The sequence below is a fragment of the Pelobates fuscus genome, chromosome 1 (assembly GCF_036172605.1).
Source record: "Pelobates fuscus isolate aPelFus1 chromosome 1, aPelFus1.pri, whole genome shotgun sequence".
Lineage (NCBI taxonomy): Eukaryota > Metazoa > Chordata > Amphibia > Anura > Pelobatidae > Pelobates > Pelobates fuscus.
The window spans coordinates 145,720,123-145,743,799 of NC_086317.1; positions in this window are offsets into that span (position 1 = coordinate 145,720,123).

Below are 23,677 nucleotides of genomic sequence, written 5' to 3' on the forward strand. Positions count from 1 at the left end.
CCTAATACCATGGGAATTAGGGAGTTATCTACCAAGTGGCTGCAAGAGAAGTCCCGAGGTGCCGAAGTCCCGAAATTCTGAAATGCTGAAGTTCCGAAATTCTGAAGTGTCGAAGTTCCGAAGTTGCCGAAGTTCCGAAGTGTCGAAGTGCCGAAGTTCCGAAGTGCTGAAGTGCCGAAGTGCCGAAGTTGCCGAAGTTCCGAAGTCTTGAAGTGCCGAATTGCCGAAGTCCTGAATTGCGAAAATCCCGACCTTCCGATAGATTCCAATGCTTCGCTGAGAGACCCTATGGAGAAAAGAATAGATGCTGACATTTCACAATGTTTTTTAGCAGCTGGTACTGATGTCACCCTGCAGTTTCTATTTCTGCTATGTCCAGAGCAATGAGAGTGTGGATCCTGGACATAGAAGAGGATTTGGACAAAGGTGTCAGAAGACAACATATTGCAGATTACTTATGGGAAGTCAGACTAGCCAGTGATTGGCTCTTAGAAGCCTCTACAGATATGATTAAGGTTATGTCGAAGGTTATGGCTTTCTCGGTTGCAGCCAGACGTGCACTATGGCTCAGATCATGGTGGGGCTGATATGGCCTCAAAACATAACTTATGTTCCCTTCCTTTATTCGGGTGAAGTATTGTTTGGGAAACCCCTTGAAGAAGCCATCAAGAGAGCACTAGATGTCAAGCAAGTTCTGCTTCCGCAAGATAGAAGTCCAAGAAGACCTCCACTTGAACGTTGTTCATATAGGGAACACCCTTCCTATAGAGACAGTAAGGCTTATAGACCAGGACGTGAATACTACAGACCTAACTCCTGGAGAAGTGGTCAAACCAACATGTCCACCAGAGGAACGCCTAACATATCTTCCTTTTGTCCTTCCAAACAATTCTGAAGGTTACTACACCCAAGCACCTTTGGTAGGAGGAAGACTTATGCATTTCCAAAGGGTTTTGGCCGAGATCCCAGACAAATGGGTGAAGTCCATAATTACAGAAGGCTATTCTCTGGAGTTTATGGACATTCCCCGATCAAGATTCATAAGGACCAGTTTGCCCCTGAATTCACTAAAAAGAGAAGCGTTAATTCATTACACTGGAGATCTTGTACATCAAAGGGGGATTGTTCCTGTTCCAGATAGACAAATATTTCAGGGCTTCTATTCCCCTCTCTTCCTAGTGAAGAAACATGGAGGAAAGTGGAGACCCATTCTGGACTTACATCAACTCAATATTCACTTGAGGGTGAGAAAATTAAGGATGGAATCTCTTCGCTCTATCATACCGGTGGTACGTCAAGTAGATTGGCTAATTTCAGTAGATCTGAAGGACGCTTACTTCCATGTTCCAATAGCTCTTCATCACCAGAGGTTCCTCAGATTCTGCGTAAACAATCTACATTTCCAGTTCCAGGCTCTACCGTTTGGAATCAGCACAGCCCCAAGGACCTTTTCGAAGATCCTGGTGACGGTTATCGCATTACTCAGAAAGAAGGGAATAGCAGTATTCCATTACCTCGACGATATCCTAATAGTCGCTCCAACATACAAGGTTTTGCTAAGACATCGACTGACGGTACTCCAGACACTAGAACGCTTTGGCTGGTTAATCAACTACCAGAAGAGTCAACTTCTGCCTGACAGAAGGCTGGTGTTTTTAGGAGTGGAATTCGACACAATGTCAGCAGTAGTGTCTCTGGCCCACGACAGAAAACTGAGTATACTGTCACGCATTCGAGAATTTCAAATCGAAAAGACGACTACAGCAAGAAAATGTATGAGGATCATAGGTTCCCTTTCCTCCACGATTGGCCTAGTGAGATGGGCTCAGTGGAACCTCCGCCCTCTACAAGAATACTTCAGAAGTTCGATTCAGGCTTCCAGGAATGGGAGATGAAGATGTCCATTCTGGATCATATAAAGTTATCCCTCAACTGGTGGCTTTCTTGGGAAAACCTATCCAAGGGTTTCCCTCTGAGGGGGGTGGACTGGATGATAATCACCACGGATGCCAGTCAGGATGGTTGGGGTGCACATCTGAAAGACCATTTTGTTCAAGCTCTATGGCCCCTGCGCACCCGTCATCTTCCTTCCAATATAAGGGAATTGAGAGCAACCTTTCTGGCTCTTCTACACTTCAAGCCTCTCATTCAGAATCAATGGGTGAAGCTGAGGATAGACAACAGGGCAGCTGTTGCATACATCAACCATCAGGGAGGTACCAGGAGTTATGCACTGATGAAGGAGATCAAGCCAATCATGAGTTGGGCACAGAAAACTCTAGCCGGTCTCTCTGCCCTATACCTTCCTGGGAAGGAGAATACGACTGCAGACTTCCTGAGCAGACATCAAGTGAAGGAGACAGAATGGAAGCTATCCAATTTGCCCTTCCAACAACTGGTAATGAAGTGGGGGCTCCCACAGGTGGATTTAATGGCTACTGCTCAGAATACTCATCTTCCATGCTTCATGACAAGGAGATTTCACCCTCTGGCAAATGCTCAAGACGCCCTTTCATCAAGATGGCCGTTTCAGCTGGCATATGTATTCCCTCCGATCTAGCTCATTCCTGCCCTCCTGAAGAAAATCTCCAAAGAACGATGCAAGATAATAGCTATCATCTCGTTCTGGCCCCGTCGTCCATGGTTTCCCCTCTTGAAGAGTCTGTTGATAGACAAACCATGGGAAATTCCAGTCTTCTGGAATCTTCTGTCTCAAGGACCTCTTGTACACCTGGAGCCACACAAGCTGCGTCTTCATGCATGGCTCTTGAAAGGCAATCCTTAAGCGAACAGGGTTTTCCTGAAGAAGTTGTTTCCACCTTGTTACGTTACAGAAAATTTTCTACCTCCTCTACGTACTATAAGATATGGGGGGCCTTCGCGAAATGGCTTCATGAAGATGTGAAGGATTTAAAGTCACCTTCTATTTCCCAGGTTTTGGGATTCTTACAGGCTGGGTTGGATAGAGGTCTAAGTCTGAACACACTCAAGGTTCATTGTTCTGCTATCTCTGCCATGTCAGGTGTCAGATGGGCTGAAAACCCCATGGTAATACACTTTATGAAAGCAGTTCTTAGGATTAGACCACCGATCCGGGCATACAAGTGTCCCTGGGATTTACCTTTGGTCTTACAGGCCTTGATGGAACAACCTTTCGAACCATTGGACGAAATCCCTATGTTATGCCTGACTCAAAAGACCCTGCTTCTATTGGCATTGGTTTCAGCTAGAAGAATGGCGGACATAAGAGGTCTTTTGGTACAAGAACCTTATACAACTTTCTATCATGACAAGGTCATTCTCCGTCCCAGACTAGAATTTCTGCCTAATGTGGTCTCTCCTTTTCACCTGAACCAAGAAATTGTTCTTCCAGTCTACTTTCAGAATCCGTCAAACGAGATGGAAGAAAAGTGTCACATGCTGGACCTTAAGAGGTGTCTTTTGATTTACATTCAACGGACTAGGGCATGGAGGAAGTCTCCTCAACTCTTCGTTGTCCCTTGGGGCTCCCATAAGGGTGAAGCGGCCTCTGTTTCTACTCTCCATTCCTGGACTGTCTCCATTATTTCAAGAGCTTATAAGGTCCGAGGAGTTCCCGTTCCAAAGAATATAAGGGCACACTCTAGCAGATCGATTGCCACTTCATGGGCTGCAGAGTCTGGAGTATCACCAAAGAGCATTTGCAAAGCTGCTAATTGGTCTTCTATAGGGACATTTATTAGTCATTACAAACTGGATGTTTCTTCAGATTCTAATCTGCAATTTGGCCTTTCGGTCTTAAATTCTTGTTCTTCTCAAAGCAAATAAACATTTCTGAGCATCTATTCCCTCCCTGTGGTATTTACTGCTTGGGTATTCCCTATATGTTAAATGCTGCCATGATTAGCCAGGAATAGGGAAAATGTATTCATACTTACCGTAATTTTCTTTTCCTGGCTATTATTCATGGCAGCATTTGGGTTTCCCACCCATTTTTATTATGTCGGATCAGCTTTCTAGTAGTTTGAGGAACCTAGTCTTCTGGGATCTCTTATACATCAGGGATAATTGAATTCTTTAATTGGTTTTCCTGTCCTATTGGCTGGAGGGAGGAGCTAACCAATATGTTAAATGCTGCCATGAATAGCCAGGAAAAGAAAATTATAGTAAGTATGAATACATTGTCCCCATTAGTAGCCACTTAGTCACAATAACTGGCCAAAGTTAGCATTATTTTTGTTTGTGTGTTAAAAATGCAAAAAACAATAATGAACGCTAATTTTGGCCAGTGTTTGTGACTGCGTGGCTACTAAAAAAGACTGAGCATACCCCATTTGCAATACCTTGGTTTGTCTTTTTTTGCAAATGGGGATAATTCTCGTTCCTGGGCTACCATACACTCTTAAAGGCAACATAACCAAACTGGCAAATTGAAAAAACTGAAAAATCAAGCCTTATATTTGACCCTGTAATTTTCAAAAACACTATAAAACCTGTACTTTGGGGGTCCTGGTATACTCAGGAGGAGACTTCACTGAAAAAAAATATTAGTGTTTAGTAAAATGTATCACGACAATGATATCATCAGTGAAAGTGCAATTTGTGTGTGAAAAATGCAATATCACTGACAATATCATCACTGTGATATGTTTTACTGCTTTAAAACACTAATATTTGTAATGTGTAATTGTGTTCTAAGTGTATTTTGATATTAATATCTGTATATATTAATACAAAATACACTTAGTATGATGTTATAAATATATATACATATATATATATATATATATATATATATATATATAATGGAAAATTTATTCATACTTACCGTAATTTTCTTTTCCTGGTTATATGCCATGGCAGCACAACATTGGGTAGCTCCTCCCTATCCCCATTGGACAGGAATAATAATTAAGCCGTATAAGTACCACCTCCTGCCCCTCCTTCCCCAGTCACGTGTTCCAGCAATATCCCCGGGCGGGACCCTTGTGCTGCCATGGCATATAACCAGGAAAAGAAAATTACGGTAAGTATGAATACATTTTCCATTTTCCTGGCCATATCCATGGCAGCACAACATTGGGTAATACCCAAGCAATAAAACCAGGGAGGGAAAGAGACACAGACTCAAAAATTCTTATAAATGCAAAGTGTATTAACACCACAACAAGTGACAGACACAGAGATCAGGAATTAGATACAGACAGGACTGATTTAGCAAATTGATCAGACAACCCCGCTCTAACATCAATCTGGTAGCTCCTAATGAAAGTGTTAGAGGAAGACCATGTAGCTGCCTTACAAATGAGTTCAGGGGAGACATTAGCAGCGGCTGCCCAGGAAGAAGAGAGAGCCCTAGTGGAATGGGCTTTAAGACCCACAGGGACCGGATATCCGGCGGACTGATAAGCCAGAATGATAGCCGCTACTATCCATCGGCTAATGGCAGATTTGGGAGCTTGTGAGCCCTTTTTACAGCCGCTATGAAGAACGAAAAGACTGTCAGAAGAACGCCAATCAGAAGTCCTATCAATATACATCCGGAGGCATCTCACTAGATCCAGAGAGGACAGGTCAGCAGAATTCCCCATTTCATGGGCGTCCGACCTCAGAGATGGAAGAACAATATCCTCGTTGATGTGGAAGGAGGAAGTGACTTTAGGTCGAAATACAGGAACTGTACGGAGGACCACTCTGTCCCTGTGGAAGATAGTAAAAGGCTCTTTGATGGATAGAGCACTGAGCTCAGAAACTCTCCTGCCAGAGGCTAGGGCCACCAGCAAGGCAGTCTTAATAGAGAGAACCTGTAGGGAAACTGAATCAAACGGTTCAAAAGGTTTCAACTTCATGGCATCCAGAACCAGAGGGAGACTCCAGGAAGGGACAAATGGTTTAATAGGAGGTTTCATGTGAAGGACACCCTTGATGAATCTGATGATATCCGAGTCCAGTGCCCATCTATGACTGGTCAGGGCGGACAAGGCTGAAATGTGTACTTTGAGAGTGTTATAGCTCAGTCCTTTCTCAAGGCCAGATTGCAAGAAATCCAAAATATGGGAGGAGGAGGGATCTTGGACATCCACATTACTGTGAAGGGCCCAGTTGGAGAAAACTTCCCATACTCTATAATAAGTGGCCGAAGTGGAACGCTTACGCGCCCTCAGCATAGTATCAATAACGGTCTGGGAGAATCCTCTATTCAACAGCCGGTTCCTTTCAGTTTCCAAGCCATAAGGTTGAGAGAGACAGGGTCTGGATGAATTACAGGACCCTGGAACAGAAGATCCACAACTTTGGGGAGTGGGAGAGGAGGTTCCACCGAAAGACTCAGAAGCAGAGGAAACCAAGGTCTCCGAGGCCAATAAGGCACAATCAGGATGAGAGACACCTGCTCCGATCTCAGCTTCCTCAGGAGCGGAAGGATTAGTGGAAACGGGGGGAACGCATAGCCCATTCTGAACCTCCAGGGGCTTGATAAGGCATCCCTTCCCAGTGCCAGGTGGTCCTCTTCCTTCGTGAAGAAAAGGGCTACCTTCCTGTTGGCCCGAGAGGCTAGAAGGTCCACTTGAGGGAGACCCCACTTGTCCACAATCATGCGGAATACCCTGTGAGCCAGGCACCATTCCCCTGGATCTATTCTGGATCTGCTGAGGAAATCTGCCAGTTGATTCCGTTTCCCTGGGAGATGAATGGCTACAATGCCCGCCAGGTTTCTCTGAACCCACCACATCAGGTGATTCATTATTTCCATCATCTTGCAGCTCCTGGTACCCCCTTGGTGATTGACATAGGATACTACGGTGGAGTTGTCTGTCCTTATCTTCACCCATTGACCCTTGATCTGGATCGAGAAGTGTTTCAAAGCTTTGAGGACAGCCAGAAGTTCCAGCAGATTGGAATGAACCTTGCTTGTCTTGAAATTCCATTCTTCCTGCGCAAAGTCGTGGAGATAATGAGCGCCCCAACCCCACTGGCTGGCATCCGTTGTCACGGTCCTCCATGCGATGTCCCCTAGTGGAAAACCTTTGGCTAGGTGCTTTCTGTTTAGCCACCAGATCAGAGAATGGCGTACCTTCAGGGGAAGCTTGATGGGCTGGAACAGGTTCCCGGATAAGAAACGACTCAGGAAGTTGGCCTGGAATGGTCTCATTCTCCACTGAGCCCATCTCGTTAGACCTATTGTGGAGGACATAGAACCAAGGAGGCTCATTACCGCCTTTGCAGGGGCAACCGGGGATTTCAGCATTCTCCTCAATAACCTCCTGAGTTTCAGAATTCTCACTGATGAGAGCTGGACAGTACCCTTTAGAGTGTCGAAATGGGCACCTAAGTAAACCATAGATTGCGTTGGTTGGAGGTGGCTCTTCTTGGTGTTGATCTTCACGCCGTGAGCTTGCAGAAACTGAATGCTGGTGATAGCTTGGGATGTCACAGAATCCACGTCGTTTCCCAAGATTAAGACGTCGTCCAGATAATGGTAAATAGCAATGTTTTGCTTTCTGAGCTCTGCGATGAGAACAACCAGGACCTTTGTAAATGTCCTCGGGGCTGTGTTCAGTCCAAAGGGGAGGGCCCTGAACTGGAAATGACCTTCTTCTACAGCAAACCTCAGAAACTTCTGATGGATTCGGGCAATGGGTATGTGAAAATATGCGTCCAGTAGATCTATAGACAGCATCCATTGGTTGGGTGACACAACCTTTATTATAGACTGCAGAGATTCCATCTTGAATCTGCGAATGTGCAGATGCTTGTTCAGCCTGTGCAGATCCAGAATGGGTCTCCAACCCCCTGAGGATTTCCTTGTCAAGAAGATGTGGGAGTAAAATCCTTGAGTTCTCTCGCCTGCCGGCACTTGGACGATGACCTTCTCCTTCTGCAAGGAAAGGACGAAATTTCGTAGGGCAATGCACTTTTCCTTGTCCCCTGGCCATTTTGTGAGGTGAAAGGATCGGTTGGGAGGATGCTTGAAGAATTCTAGTAGGTAACCTCTCCGAATAATATCCAGCACCCAAACGTCGCTTGTGGAAATGGTCCATGTCGAAAGATACTGGAGAAGACAAGCCCCGACACCTTCGGTTTTGGGCCGTACGTAGTCATAGATTCTTCGGGTCCTTAGAGGAAGATGACCCGCGAGACCTGCCTCCTCTGTACCCAGAAGGGGCACCTCTCCTCGGTTGAAATCGGGAGTATTCCCTACCAGGCTTGTAGGACCTACTGTCACGAAAGGAATGGTACTCTTTCCGGGCGCGAAAGGATCCTTTATACTTCCTCTCTTGGGGTAGAAAGGCTTTATTTCCTTCAGCCGCCCTCTTAATGCATTCATCCAAATTCTTGCCGAATAACATGTTCCCGTGAAATGGCAGAGAACACAAACTATTCTTGGAGGAAGCATCGGCCGCCCAAGATCTGAGCCAGAGCGCCCGCCTGGAGGAAACCGAGAAGGACATATTTCTAGCAAGGTTTCTCACCAGATCCACTGCGGCCTCCGAAGAGAAATCAATCGCTAGACGCATATCCTTCAGGGCATCAACAATAGAGGAACGGCTCCTGCCCCTCTTGATGTCCCCCTCCAGCTCCTGCAGCCAAACCTTCATAGCTCTTGAAACAGACGTGAGAGCAACGGCAGGGTGGAGACTCGTGCCTGAGGCTACATAGGACTTAGACAGGTAGTATTCCATCTTACGATCCATTGGATCCCTGAAGGAGCCTGCATCATCCACTGGCAGGGTAGTGCGCTTGGCTAGCCTAACCACCGCAGCATCAACCTTGGGTGGAAGATCCCATGTTTCAGCATCTTTGGGATCAAACGGATATAATCTGGAGAACTTCCCTTTTGCAGAGGATCTCCTATCAGACCTGGACCATTCCTCTTTAATAAGGTCACTAATAGTGGTATGCACAGGGAAAGCCGCTCTTTTCCTTCTAAGATCTGAGAAATAGCGGTTAGATGTAGAGGGTTCCTCCTCCGAGGGCTCTTTCAAAGTAAGGGTTTCTCTGACCCGAGCAATCAAATGATCCACCTCCGCAGGTATCAGGAAGTCAGGATCAGGCATAGCATCCTCCTCCGAGGAAAAAGCCAAGTCTCTCAGCGAAGCCGTGTCCATAAACTCATCCTCCGAGTTATCAGGAGACCAATCTGACGGCTCAGAATATCTAGGTCGCTTGTGGGTCTTACCAACCTCTTTGATGCCCCGGGCAACTGCATGCTTGATAAGCTGCCTAAAGTCTGGTGTTAACTGAGAAGGTCCAGCAGCTGCTGAGAGACAATTCGAACAGAGACGTTTCCCTTCTATGGCTCTGTTATCACAGGATACACACAGCGTCCTTTTGGGCGACTTCCCTTTGGACGATCCTGAAGTCTTTGTACTTTTATCACTGAAATACACCAAACGTGAATATTAGTACATTACCACTCTTTTAGATATCAAAATATCAATAATTTCCAAAAATGGATGGCTTACCTATATCGCTTAGATTGTGACCTATTATGATGAGAAGACTCCGATTCTCTAGATCCTGAGCGCGAGTCCATCTATAAATAATAGATGAAACAGCGAAACTAGAACCCAGAAGAAAAACTACAGGAAACCATAGAAAAAAGGAAAAAGAACTTACTTTTGAAGAAAAAGGACGAAGAATCAACAATCCACAGATCACAACGGTGCCAGAAACTCTCCAGGAAGCAGAAAAATTCAAACTGACCAAAAAGGAGGCCTGGCGCTTTAAGAAGGCGTCTGACGTCATCGCGCATGCGCAGATGACCGAAAAGACGCGCGAAACGGCCTAACAGAAATTAAATGAATAGATTTGAGCGCGAATGCCGCGCATGCGTCCCAGAGTCCCCGAGAACCGCGCAGGCGCCCAATACACGCCGCGCAGGCGCACAGGAGACGCCCACACGCCGCGCGGGCGCACAGGAGGCTCCCGAAAGCCATGCAGGGAAACCCCAGAACGCTTCAACGGAAAACTTTTCAAAATGAAAGAAAAACCAACAGGTAAAACAAAACAATATTACCTTGAGCCTGGTGGGAGGATACCAAACCGGAAAACCAGCCACATTCCATGTTCCTTTCCATGTTACCACTGGAAAAAATGGAGGGAAAAAACCCCCGGTCACTAAAGGGGTTCTCTCCAGGGGGACACCTTTGCACAGGGCCGTATACTGGAGACTTCCCAGGGGAGAGAGGGTGAACTCCCCAAGGGCCAGAGGAACTAATCCTCAGGTAAGCCATAAAAGAAAAAATTTTAGCAGTCTGAAAAGACCGACATGTCCTAGGGATAGGACAGGAAAAAAAGACTGGGGAAGGAGGGGCAGGAGGTGGTACTTATACGGCTTAATTATTATTCCTGTCCAATGGGGATAGGGAGGAGCTACCCAATGTTGTGCTGCCATGGATATGGCCAGGAAATATATATATATATATATATATATATATTTTATTTTTTTAATTTGTTAACTTTATTTTTAAACTTTTTTGAAACTTTTTTTAGAGGTGGAGAAGAAGACCGATCGCCAGAGAGTGGAACGGCGGTGATCGGGTAAGTGAATGGGAATGGAGCGAGAGGGAGGGAGGGAATATTTATTTATTTATTTATTTTTTAAAAAACAACAACATTTAAAATGTTAGAAAGTACATTGTCCAATGCTAATAAATCTGTATGGTGTCTCTGGAGATTTTTACTAATAACTGCAGTCGAAATGAGACAGTGCTTATGGATGTCATTAGTAGCAATGAAGTCTCAGGAAACAAAGTTTGTGTCTATCTGAATGCTTTTTCATGCAGAGTAGGTCATACTGATGGATGCTTTAAGGATATTTGATGTCCCTTCTCATAGCTCAAAAAGTGTCCAACTGTCAAATTCATACAATCTTCTAAAGAAATAGGACCACTCCTTGAGATAAATGAGATTTGCGTGCATTGACAATGAAAACCATTGACTTTAACCATTGGGTTGAAGTTGTCATGGTACATTGAGTTTCTATGTGCAGTATTTAACTTTGAAACATTGCGCATACATAGATTAACCCCTTTATTGTCAGAGATGTAACTCAAAACAATGTTCCTGGCTGGCTAATGACAATTCTGTGCAAGATTTGCAACTGACACCAGCACGCCCAGCATGTAGGTATTCCCCCATGCCACCTCTCAGTCTATCCTCCAATAGGTTAAGGAGGATTGGGCTGCAAGAAGAACTTGGACACAGCAATAAAATCCAATTGAGTTTTAGAGCTTTCTGTTTTAAATTTTTGGGAGCAGACCATCCCAGAAAGGGTTAGTCTAACCAGAGTTGGCTTTAGGCCTTTAGGCGCTCTGTGCGAAAAATCTTCACAGTGCCCTTTCCTGGTCACATATAGTGTGTGTATAGTGGTGTAGTGTTTGTATATTGGGCTTTGTTATATTAATAATTATTAAAAAATATACATTCATTCCCCTTTCCATTTTGTTACCTTGCAGGGAGGAGAGCATGTTGGTGGTCCAGTGTGTTGGGATTTAAATTAATGCATCTCTATGAGGAAAGTTCAGTGTCTCAATGCAAAGGGTGTTCAGCACTGCCCCAGGAAGCACTTCTAGTAGCCATCTGAGGAGAGGGCCAGTGAAGGTATCCCTAGGCCTTTTCTCTGCAAACACAGTTTCTGCTGTGGCGGACCTGGTATCATTTCCTGAGGTTGCCTGAACTAATGTGTAGCTTTCCTGAACAGGCATGTATCCCACTGTTCGTGGACCGAACAGAACTTGTGTGGTCCCCCTCTTTAATGACTCAGAACACCAACCACTCCTGGCTGTTAACTGCAATTAAAGGATTAGGTTGAGTGCTTTCCCTAGGTGGCCGCCATTCATATAACCATACGCACGTGGTCCAGTGCATGGACATTTTGTCTCCCGAACATAGGCAGCAGTACATATGAGGTAATGAGGTAATTTCAGCTACACGTTCTCGCGGACCTCTGCAGAGATGATACTGCTGCCCATACACTTTCCCAACCAGCTACACAAAACACATTTGGGAGATAGAAACTACCGACTAGGGGGAGCATTCGCTCCCTAAGAGCCAGGGGGAGCGTTTGTTGGTCTTTGTACAGGAACCCCCGAAATGAGACCTGCTCCACTACAACAGCCTGAATGGAATGATTATACTCACCAGAGCAAATACAATAACTGTAGTTTTTCTGGTGACTAGTGTCCCTTTAAAGTTCAAGATTTCAATACGAATGTGTTGTAACCAAAACATGAGAAAAAAACATTATGAAATTGTATTAACCCCTTAAGTCCGGAGGACGTAATATTACGCCCTGCAGGAACCGGCTCTAAACGCCGGCGGGCGTAATATTACGTCCTCGCCATAATGGCCACTCACGTGGCCGGCGCTAATCGCCCGCTGCAGATCGCGGTCGGGGGGGATGCCTGTGGCCGGTGACCGTGATCTGCAGTCTCTGATCGCAGTGACAGGCTGTCACTGCGACCAGTATTCAGCATGTGTCAGCCGATTTCAAATCGGCTGACACATGCGGCCGGCGGCGTTCCCCTTCTGCAGATCGCGGTCGGGGGACTTACCTGGCCCCCCAGGCAGTCCCCCTGGGGTCAGTGACCGCGATCTGCGAAGTCTGAGATCGCAGTGACAGGCTGTCACTGCGATCTCAGAGCTCTCTGATCGCAGTGACAGCCTGTCACTGCGATCAGTGTTACATGTGTCAGCCTATTGGCTGACACATGTAACTGGCACAGTGATCCCCCTGCAGATTGGAAGGGGGGAGTGCTTGTACCACCCAGGCACTCCCCCCTGTGGTCAATTACCCAATCTGCAGGAGGTGATCACAGTGACAGGCAGTCACTGTGATCACTGATCCTGTGTCAGCCAGTGATGTGAAATCACTGGCTGACACTGTCATTGCCCCCCTGTCCTAAAATAAAATAAAATAAAATATTAGTTAAAAAAAATTACAGTTACAAATAAGATATACTTAGATCATATATATTATATATATATGATCTAAGTATATATATATATACACATACACACACACACACACACATTTACACATACACGACGTGTATTTAAATATTAATATATATATATATATATATATATTAATATCAAATTACACGTAGACTGATACTGATCAAATATATATATAATTATTGTTATATATATATTTATATATAATATAAAAAAATATGTAAATACGTAAAAAAATTAAATTTAAAAAATATTTAAAAATAAATAATTAAAAAATATATAGATGTGTTATTTCGTTCTAACTGTATTGTGATATTAATATATATATTTATATCAAAATACACGTAGAACAAAATAATATATATATATCATAATATATATATCTATATACATAAATATATACGTATATATCACTATATATATACCTATATATAAATAAAAATATTTAAAAAAATTATATATATATATATATATATATATATACGTATATATACACATATGTATATATATACATATATTAATTCTACACATATATTTATGTAATAATTTTACATAATTAGGTATCCTAATTAATTACAATTAGCGGGACCTGCCTGACAACCCATGCCGAAAGTATAGGGAATTTAATTTGCTAGCACTATATTTAACCCTATAACTTTCCAAGACACCATAAAACCTGTACATGGGGGGTACTGTTTTACTCGGGAGAATTTGCTGAACACAGATATTAGTGTTTCAAAACAGTAAAATGCATTACAACGATGATATCGCCAGTAAAAGTGACGTTTTCTGCATTTTTCACGCACAAACAGCACTTACACGGACGTTATTATTGCTGCAATACTTTTTACTGTTTTGAAATACAAATATTTGTGTTGAGCGAAGTCTCCCGAGTACAACAGTATCCCACATGTACAGGTTTTATGGTGTTTTCAAAAGTTACAGCGTCAAATATAAGGCTTGTGTTTCATTTTTTTCACATTAAAATTCGCCAGATTGCTTACGTTGCCTTTGTGACCCTATGGTAGCCCAAGAATGAAAATTACCCCTATGATGGCATACCATTTGCAATAGTAGACAACCCAAGGTATTGCAAATGGGGTTTGTCCAGACTTTTTTAGTAGCCACTTAGTCACAAACACTGGCCAAAATTGGCGTTTTTTGCATTTTTCACACACAAACAAATACTAACGCTAACTTTGGCCAGTGTTTGTGACCAAATGGCTACTAAAAAAGACTGGACATACCCCATTTGCAATACCTTGGGTTGTCTACTATTGCAAATGGTATGCCATTATGGGTGTAAATTTAATTCCTGGGCTACTATACAGTCTCAAAGGCAACGTAACCAATCTGGCGAATTTCAATTTCAAATGTAACGTGCTATATTTGACCCTGTAACTTCCCAAAACACCATAAAACCTGTACATAGGGGGTACTGTTTTACACGTGAGACATCGCTGAATACAAATATGTGTATTGTATTGCAGTAAAAGCAAACAGTATTTTGACATCCACAGTTAAAATGTCACATAGAACAAAAAAAATGTAAACATTATTTTTTTCTCCCATTTTTTAATAATTTTTTTATATTAAATTATGTTCAATACCTAAATATTTGATGTTAAATGAAAGCCCTGTTTCCCCTGAATAAAATGATATATAATAAGGGGGGGTGCATTTAATATGAAAGAGGTGAATTACGGTTGGACAGACATATAGCGTAAATGCCAGGTTTTGTTTACGTTTTGTTCTGTTCACAACTTGTACATTTGGCTGCGGTGTTAAGGGGTTAAGAGAGGTTTTTTTTTTAGTGTTTGATAGCTTACTTCTTGTTTTGCTATTCTTCTCTATCTACTTTGCATATTTTTGAGTTTTTCTTATTAAGTAGAGCCAAATAGCTCATCCCCATGCAAGACACAAGCAAAATGGCCTATTGTTATTTTCTAAACTCCAAACAAAAAGGAATGTGAAAATCAAATAAGTGATAACAAAGATATTCACTCCTGAACATAAATTTAAAGCTGGTTTTGTAAAAAGAATCCATTCAATATACATTTCTTTCTGTGTCCTGTAATACTAGGCGGCAGGCCATCGGTAAGTGATGGACTTGGAAACTATGTTTATATTAATATTACGATGTATAATTTCATGTCATATTTGACAAGCTACAGGGCACTCTACAAACTTCAGAGAAAGTTTGTATTTACAAAGTCTAGACAGGAATGCATGGCTTAGTCAACTTATCCTCGCAAATTACTTGAGAGGGAATATCTGTCATTTGAAACGCTGCTTAAAGGATTTTTAATAATAGTCCTTATATGTGAAAAAAATTTAATTAGTGAAATGTGAAAAATAAAAGTTAAATTAGAAATCCACAGTTGCAACTTGGTGCATCTCAGTCCATGTCATTCTTTGTTAAAAGCAAATTGTTATAGACTTGAAAATTAGTTTTGGTCCAAACTACAATATTTTCTGATTTTGGGGGTGATCAGGTGTAACAAATTTAATTTATAAAAGTACTGATTTTAATTGAAATCTGCAAGCTTAAGTGCTTTAGCGGTGTGGAGTGTCCCATTAAGTAAATATTAGTAAGGAGAGCAATTTAAATTGGCAGTACCTTGTCCTGTCAGTATCACTCTGAACCATCACTCTGATATCAATAGAAATGCAAAACAAATTTGGATTACCTGTGCCCCTGCCTCGCTTTCTCCAGGAAAACCCATACAATAAAAATGATGGCCCTCCCAATTTTTTTTTTTGTATACTCCCAGTTTCCCAACCTAGCACTTACTTTACACAAATGTATTTCTTCATTTATTTTTTAGGGGAAACCAGCAAGAGAGCAGATGTCTTTAACAACTTACTCTATAAAGACAATAAACCCGATTTTTAGGTTGAATAATTTAGATTACAACTATATGTGGTATCTTTCTCCAGTATTTTCTTACAGCCTCCTTCTGGACTCCTCTTTGCAATGTTGGAGATGCCACTCAGACATAGGTGTCCTCTCCCAAGTTTGGTTGAGTTGCCCAAAAATCAAACCATTGTGGGCTACTGTATATGAACTTATTTCAAACATGACCCCCTTTATTTTTTCTTACTCACTCAAGGAAACTTTATAGCACCTCCATGAAAGAGCTTCATATGTCCAGGGAAAACCGTGAGGATAAACTGGAGAAATACAAACTATGAGAGAATAGCAGTCTTCTCAATGATATGGCAAAAATTACAAACTAAAATGTAGTACCCTTAGCAGCAAAGGTATCCCCAACTCTCAGATCCTACAGCAGTAATATGCAGGGAAGATGGGCTCCAGCATACTCACAGCCTATAATATATGGCCTAGGATATATGTATTATAATATAATGTGATGCACTTTACCAATGTTCTTCATGATTATGGGTGTTGGGAACAACTTGTGGATATCTCCACATATGTTATGTTATGATTTGCCATTTTACTATTTTTTGTTTTGTTTTCTGTATGCAATGCAAATTCTTCTAATAAACTACCATACAAAAAACAAAAACCCATACATTTGGATTGATTCACTAAACTAGAAAATGTGGAGCATCACTTATGTTCCTAGAGCTGCTTTTTTGTCTTACTTGACTTCGCCAGTGCTGAGCATAATCTCCTTTAACATGCTTTTTATATATGGATTCACAGAAAAATACTTTTAGATTTTATTGTTTTATAGTATGTCCTGGAGATAAAGAAACCCAATCCAAACAATATTACATACTTGAAGTTTAAAATATAGAATACAATTGGGCTTTAACAGTATTGCAGATTGCAGCCTGATAGTCACAATTAAAATGATGACATAAAAAATGAGAGATGTATATATATATAACATATAGAAACATTCTCCTCAAATGTTGTATAAAAAGATATAGACTAGAGTCAAGACAGATGGAAATTTAAATGGGATTACTTAGTAAAATACAAACTGGGAAGAACTGATAATGCAACTGAAAATTTTAGTTGCAAAAAAGTTTAGGTAACGTAGAAAGAAGCTAAACTGTAATTTGTAAGCTGTAGAACATAACCAGTCACTTGAAAATTATTGATACCATTAAAGAAGAAAAAAAAAAGTTGTATGAAAAATGTAAGGGTAGAGCTAAATTAATATCCCAGCACATCTCCAATGCTTTATTATAGATGTTGGACAGTAAAGATTAAGCTCTGAAAAAGTTATGAAAAGGTGCGTTACTTTCCCGAAATACTGTATCACAACATGGAAGCCTTATGTATAAATAAAGGGAAATCTAATTAAATATTTATTAACATTCAACTTTAAAAAAAAATAATACACAATTATTTAAATATATTTCATATGTGTGCATGTGGAGATTTTTTTGATTCTTCTCAAATTCAGTGAAAAAAATGCAATGAGGGGTGGAGTTATTAAAAGCTATATTGGTTTGTGTTAAAAGTCTATGTAAGGATTGACAAGGAGGTATGCTCAAGGGATAAAAGAAACAGGGTCCATGGAGCATGTATTTGCATTCCTCTGCACAGTTTGACAGGGAGTTGTAACCAGCATTTTACCTCAGTCTGGTATTTTAATTTATGAGTGATAGGGGGTTAACACACCTCAAAAGATAAGGAATGTTTAGAGACACACACGCACAAAAGCAGAGGGTTAGAAACCACAGAAGAGGAACCCACACAAGAGGTAAGGAGTGTGTTAAGAGACATAGACTGGGTTAAGAGACAAACAAGAGGGCAAGATGGATTACAGACACACATGAGAGTAGGGGATGAAGAGATAGTATCTAGAGAGACAAAGAGGAGTGGAGCATCTCACAAAATGTTTTATTATTTACGGAAGGACCAACACACAAATTCCCCCCAAGGTGATGTATAACCTAGGTGAACCTATGACTTGATATTATATTGAATGATTTCAAGAAACCGACAATGTTTCACAAGGTTTTCTGCAACCTTGTAAAAAAAAACCATAGGGAAACAAGTAAAGATGCAGCATTGAGGTTGACCAAAATAGCATAAACACTGAACAACTAATTCTAAAATGTAATAGGTAATGTATAGAGAAAAAATATACATATGCATTTGGTTATTTTTAATGGTTATTTTTGTATATTTTGTATATCATACATTAAAGAGACACTATAGTCACCCAGACCACTTCAGCTCAATGAAGTGGTCTGGGTGCAAGGTCCCTCAGATTTTAGAGAAACTGCTATGATTACATAGCAGGGTTAATCCAACCTCTAATGGCTGTCTTCCTGAAAGCCGCTAGAGGCGCTTCTGCGACGCTGGATGCGAAATTCGCATCCAGCGTGCAGAACGTCCATAGGAAGGCATTGACAAATGCTTTCCTATGGACTGTTAGAATGTGCGCGTGGCTCTTGCCGCGCATGTGCATTCCGCTCCACTCGGGAGCTGACATCGGCGGGGAGGAGAGGTCGCCAGCGATGAGGGAGCCTGGCGCTGGCTTAAGGTAGGCTGCTGAAGGGGTTTTAACCCCTTCAGCGCGACGGGAGGGGGACCCTGAGGGTGAGGGTCCCCCAAGGATGACATAGAGTCATGAAAACTGGTTTGTTTTCCTGACACTATAGTGATCCTTTTAGTATTTCAGTAATTTTGGAGGATACAGTAGGAGTTACTCAAAAAAGAATTTTCTGCAACCACTATCAAGTAGCACTCTTGTTAGAACAGCTTTTCAATACAAATGTATTTGTTGTTAAAATGTCACAAAGGGATCATCGTATTGTATGCCTCACTAGTAATAGCTCTGATGGAAAATGTGAAAGGAAACCACAATTTCTCAGTTGTACATATGCTATATATTACAAGCTATAAAAATCATTGAAAATGTTTCTCTTGATTTGTAACTTTAAATTGCCCTCATCTCAATATAATAACCATTTTGTTTCTATTTAATTTAAGACTGTTACTGAGAGACATCTGTTCACTGGTAACTATAACTCAATGAAGTATATTTGTTACAGTTGATACTTTATATAAATTAATTGTCTTTATCTTGAATTACATTTTTATTTGATACAACAGTTGTTGGATTTATGTACCACTTATTAAAATGAATTCAATGATAACTGCAGCTTTGGCTTAATGGTGTTGCCTTCTTGGTACATTACACCATAATTTATAATAATATGTGCTAATTTATATAGAATTACCATTTGCAATAGATATTGTCAAAATGAATATGTTCTTATGGCAGTTAAAAGTGATTTGTATAATGTGTTAAGGAACTGTTTGGAACTTAATTTCTACATAAAAATGTTGTAAGTTTGTGTCATTACAAAAAGGTCAATGTTTATTATCATTGTAGAGAATTCATATTTTTAAGATACCATATCCTCTGAAATTACTTGACTGGATGCCAAACACCAACCCATCTGCACAAACTGTCAATAGAAGCTAGCTAACATTCCCAGTCACACAAAACTCAATTTTCCTGTTTTCAGATACAGAACATTGAGAACACAAAAAAAACTACACTACCAAAATAATTGGTCAAAGCTTTTTATTTTGTGCATGTTGTAAAAAACTGTTTTGTATTTACCTGAGAGTTTATTTACTGAACACTGAATTGTGACCTCAATTTAATATTTTGGGATAAGTGTCAAAATTGATTTATTATCTCTGATTAAGGTTTCAAAATAATGTAATATTTTGAAACTATTTAATATATTTTAATATGATATATATATGTAGACATATGTAGAGATATGTATATATATATATATATATATATATATATATATATATATATATATGTATATATATAAACAATACACAAGATCCAGCGCACTCTCCTATCTACTAAACAGCAACTTCAATGCTGACAGATTTTATTAGTTTTTAAAAGTTTTTTTTAAAAACACCTAATCTAGGCAAAAAAAATAATGGGGATTTAGTTACGTTATATGATCATACATTGCATGAGCCTGCCACAACGTCAATGTACCCCATCTTTGGCAGGTCCTACTCTCACAGTCTAATGTCTGCTCTTATGAGATTAACCCACTTACTTGGGGAAAAATTCCATCTGAGGCTCTCTGCAGTACAAGGCTAAATAGGGACCTGAGATGAGGCACCTGTAACAGGGAGGGGTGCAAAACCAAGGAGTTGGCTAGACTCCCAAATATATATATATATATAAAACATGGGGGATGGTTGCACTCACCTGAACATGCTTAAATGGGGTGCTGCTGGGGGCCATATTATACAATAAACAATACACAAGATCCAGCGCACTCTCCTATCTACTAAACAGCAACTTCAATGTTGACAGATTTTATTCGTTTTTGAAAGTTTTTTTAAAAACACCTAATCTAGGCAAAAAAAATAATGGGGGTTTAGTTACATTATATGATCATACATTGCATAAGCCTGCCACAACGTCAATGTACCCCATCTTTGGCAGGTCCTACTCTCACAGTCTAATGTCTGCTCTTATGAGATTAACCCACTTACTTGGGGAAAAAAATCCATCTGAGGCTCTCTGCAGTACAAGGCTAAATAGGGACCTGAGATGAGATATATTTTTATATATATATATATATATATATATATATATATATATATATATATATATATATATATATATATATATATATATATATATATATATATATATATATACTCGTGCAGTTAGGTCAAGGTTTCATATTTTTGGATAAGCTTTTTAAATTATTTCACATTTTTAGATGCTTTTTTTTTAAATATTGGAATATAGAAAAAAAAAAAAAAAAATATATATATATATATATATATATATATATATAAATAGCAGAAAGAAATGGCTGCTCGCCAGACTTAAAAAGCAAATTTTTTTTTATTGAATAATGTTAAAAAACGACCAATGTTTCAGTCCCAGTTCTGGACTTTCTTCAGGGTCTAAATAACAGGACAACATCCATCATGCATACAGGCAAACATTATATAGTGAGATAATTAGTAAAACAACTCACCCAGGTGTCTCTCATCCGCCATCCATCAGGACCATTGCGGCTTCCGGGTATGCGCACGCACACACTTGTGTGCCCCGCCCACCATGCCGACAGCGGTACGTCCTGCCGTGAGGAGTACATGTGACTATCAATCACCATGGTGATAGTGTAAACAAGGTCCCCTGCCGATATATACATCAGACTTAAGGGGACAAAAGAGATGTTTAGTGATAATCTTATGCTAAACCAAATACATTGCTTGGACAAGTGAAATATAAAGTGTTGAGTAAAGTGCAAATATGTATATTAGTAACATAGTATAAGTACCATACTTAAAGTGATAAATGTAAATGGTACAACAAGTGGAAAAATGTGTAAGTATAAAAAGGATTAATTCACTGAAGTTGTGATGACATACTTATAAGTGTAGATGCAGTAACTTTAAAGTGCTAGCATGCAATTGTATTCATAAAGTGCTATGTGTAAAAAATCCCAACTAAAACATAACTAAAAATCCACTGTAACTTAGAATCATATCCATAATCTATATATCTATATACAAACAATACACATCACATTTTATGTCTAATCATATAAGACATATTTAAAAAAAAAAACAGGTACTACTGAAGGAAAGCATGATACATTATGTTTTCATTGAGCCCCATAGGGGACACCGTATTAAGCTGGTGTATCCAAAAGGCTCTTTTTGGAGCAACATTTTCCCCCTATTACCACCTCTACGGAGGGGGGGGGGGGAATAAGATCTATGCCTACAAATTTCAGAGCAGCCAGCGGATGTTTCTTATCCAAGAAGTGCTGGGCTACTGGCTTATCCGAACAGCCATCCCTATATGCTAGTCTAATGCTAGAACGGTGTCCCTAATCCGCTCACACAAAGGCGTCTCAGTTTTCCCTACATAGTAGAGTCCACACGGGCACATCAATTTATACACCACAAGAGGGGTTTTGCATGTGATGGTAAACCTTGTGTTATAGGTTTTATTAGTGTGTGGGTGGATGAACTGCTTTGCTGGTATCATGTGACCACACGTCACACAACCTAAACAACGTATGCAACCCCTGATATTGTGTTTGTCATGCTTTGAATAGCTCTCAACAGGGTCGGTGTGCACCAAAATGTCCCTCAAGCTTTTATTTCTCCTGAAGCACATAACTGGTAGTTCTTTAAAAACTTTCGGTAACGTGTCATCCATGGCAACCATCTTCCAATTTTCCTTAATCACGTTGTTACCAAGTTGGAAGAACTATGGAAAGTCATGGGAAAAATCATGCTTTGTGCGGGATCAATTTTTGGCTGCACTGGTGCTATCTTAGCCTTCAACTGTGCATCCTCCAAAATTCGGGAATTGTATCCCCTCTCCGCAAATTTCTGCGTCATAATTTCCAATTGTATTTCCGCTTTAGCTGGATCAGAATTGTTACGGATGACCCTCTGAAACTGAGCCTTAGGGATTGATTTTTTCACTGCACTAGGGTGTGCGCTACGTGCATGTAGTAAGGTGTTGCCTTCTGTCGGCTTAGAAAACAACGTATACTGGATCTGCCCCAATGCAAAGGATAGTTCTATGTCCAAAAATTGGACCGCTTCTCCACTGATATTAGCTGTGAACCTAATAGGTGTAGGAAGCAGATTCAGATTGTGTACCATACATTGCGCCTCAATCTGTGAGCCACTCCATATAATTAGGAGGTCGTCGATGTAACGATAGTATCCAATGATGTTATGTTGATATGAAGAAAATATATGTTGGATCTCATATATATACATGTACGCATTGGCATACATAGGGGCCATGGCTGACCCCATCGATGTCCCTGCCACCTGGAGGTACCACTTATCCTCAAATCTAAATTAGTTGTTGTGGAGGATAAAGGAATCAAATAAGCGTGAGTGCAGGGGTTATTTTTTTATATATATATAAAAAAATATGAAACCAGTGTGTGTTTTGGATTGTAAACCTTGACCTAACTGCACAATTTTGGTAAACTCTAGCAATGACAATAGCTGTGTTTAAAAATTTCCCAAATCAGCTGCTTTAGTCTAAATTTAGAAGTTTTGTTTGCCGTATACCATCATAATACCAAAAAATATCCACATGCAAACTATATTGCAAGCAGGAATTCAGTATCAAATTAATGAAAGCCGTAATAAAAAGAAACATGCTCAATCAAATAGAAGAGAGACAACAATAACATTTCCTCTACATCTATTTATATGTTGGTGTTTTGGTATTTCATTAAACCGAAGCATAGGATTGACAGATGCCCCTGTTTCTTCACCAAATCCTCCTCCAAAAGATGCAAGGGGGGGATTTTTCAATGTAAATCTTGTTAATTTGGATACAGTTTGATATTATTCAAAGTGTTCTGTACATATATAAATTGCAAAAGGGGTGGAGGCACCAATTGAATGTGCCTGCTGGCTCCACTGGCTACCATGGCAAGTACACTCTTTATAGTATCTTGTACCCTTTTTATAGATCTCCCATAATCTATTGGTTTCCATGGTAATCAGTCCTTATTTAGCATCTTGCACCAGAATAGCACCTGTTTTGCCTCTGATTTTAAGATGAAGATTTTTTGGATAATATCAATAATGAGCGTTTGTCTGTCTGAATGGATGCCATAAAGAAACAGAAATACAGTCAGCTAGTCGGAGCTCACCAAGTGTAACACAGATACTTACTGCCAACAAGAATTCTAGTTTGCCAATGTATTTATTAATCTGTGTTGTTAATAATCTGTATTCATTAATTAATTC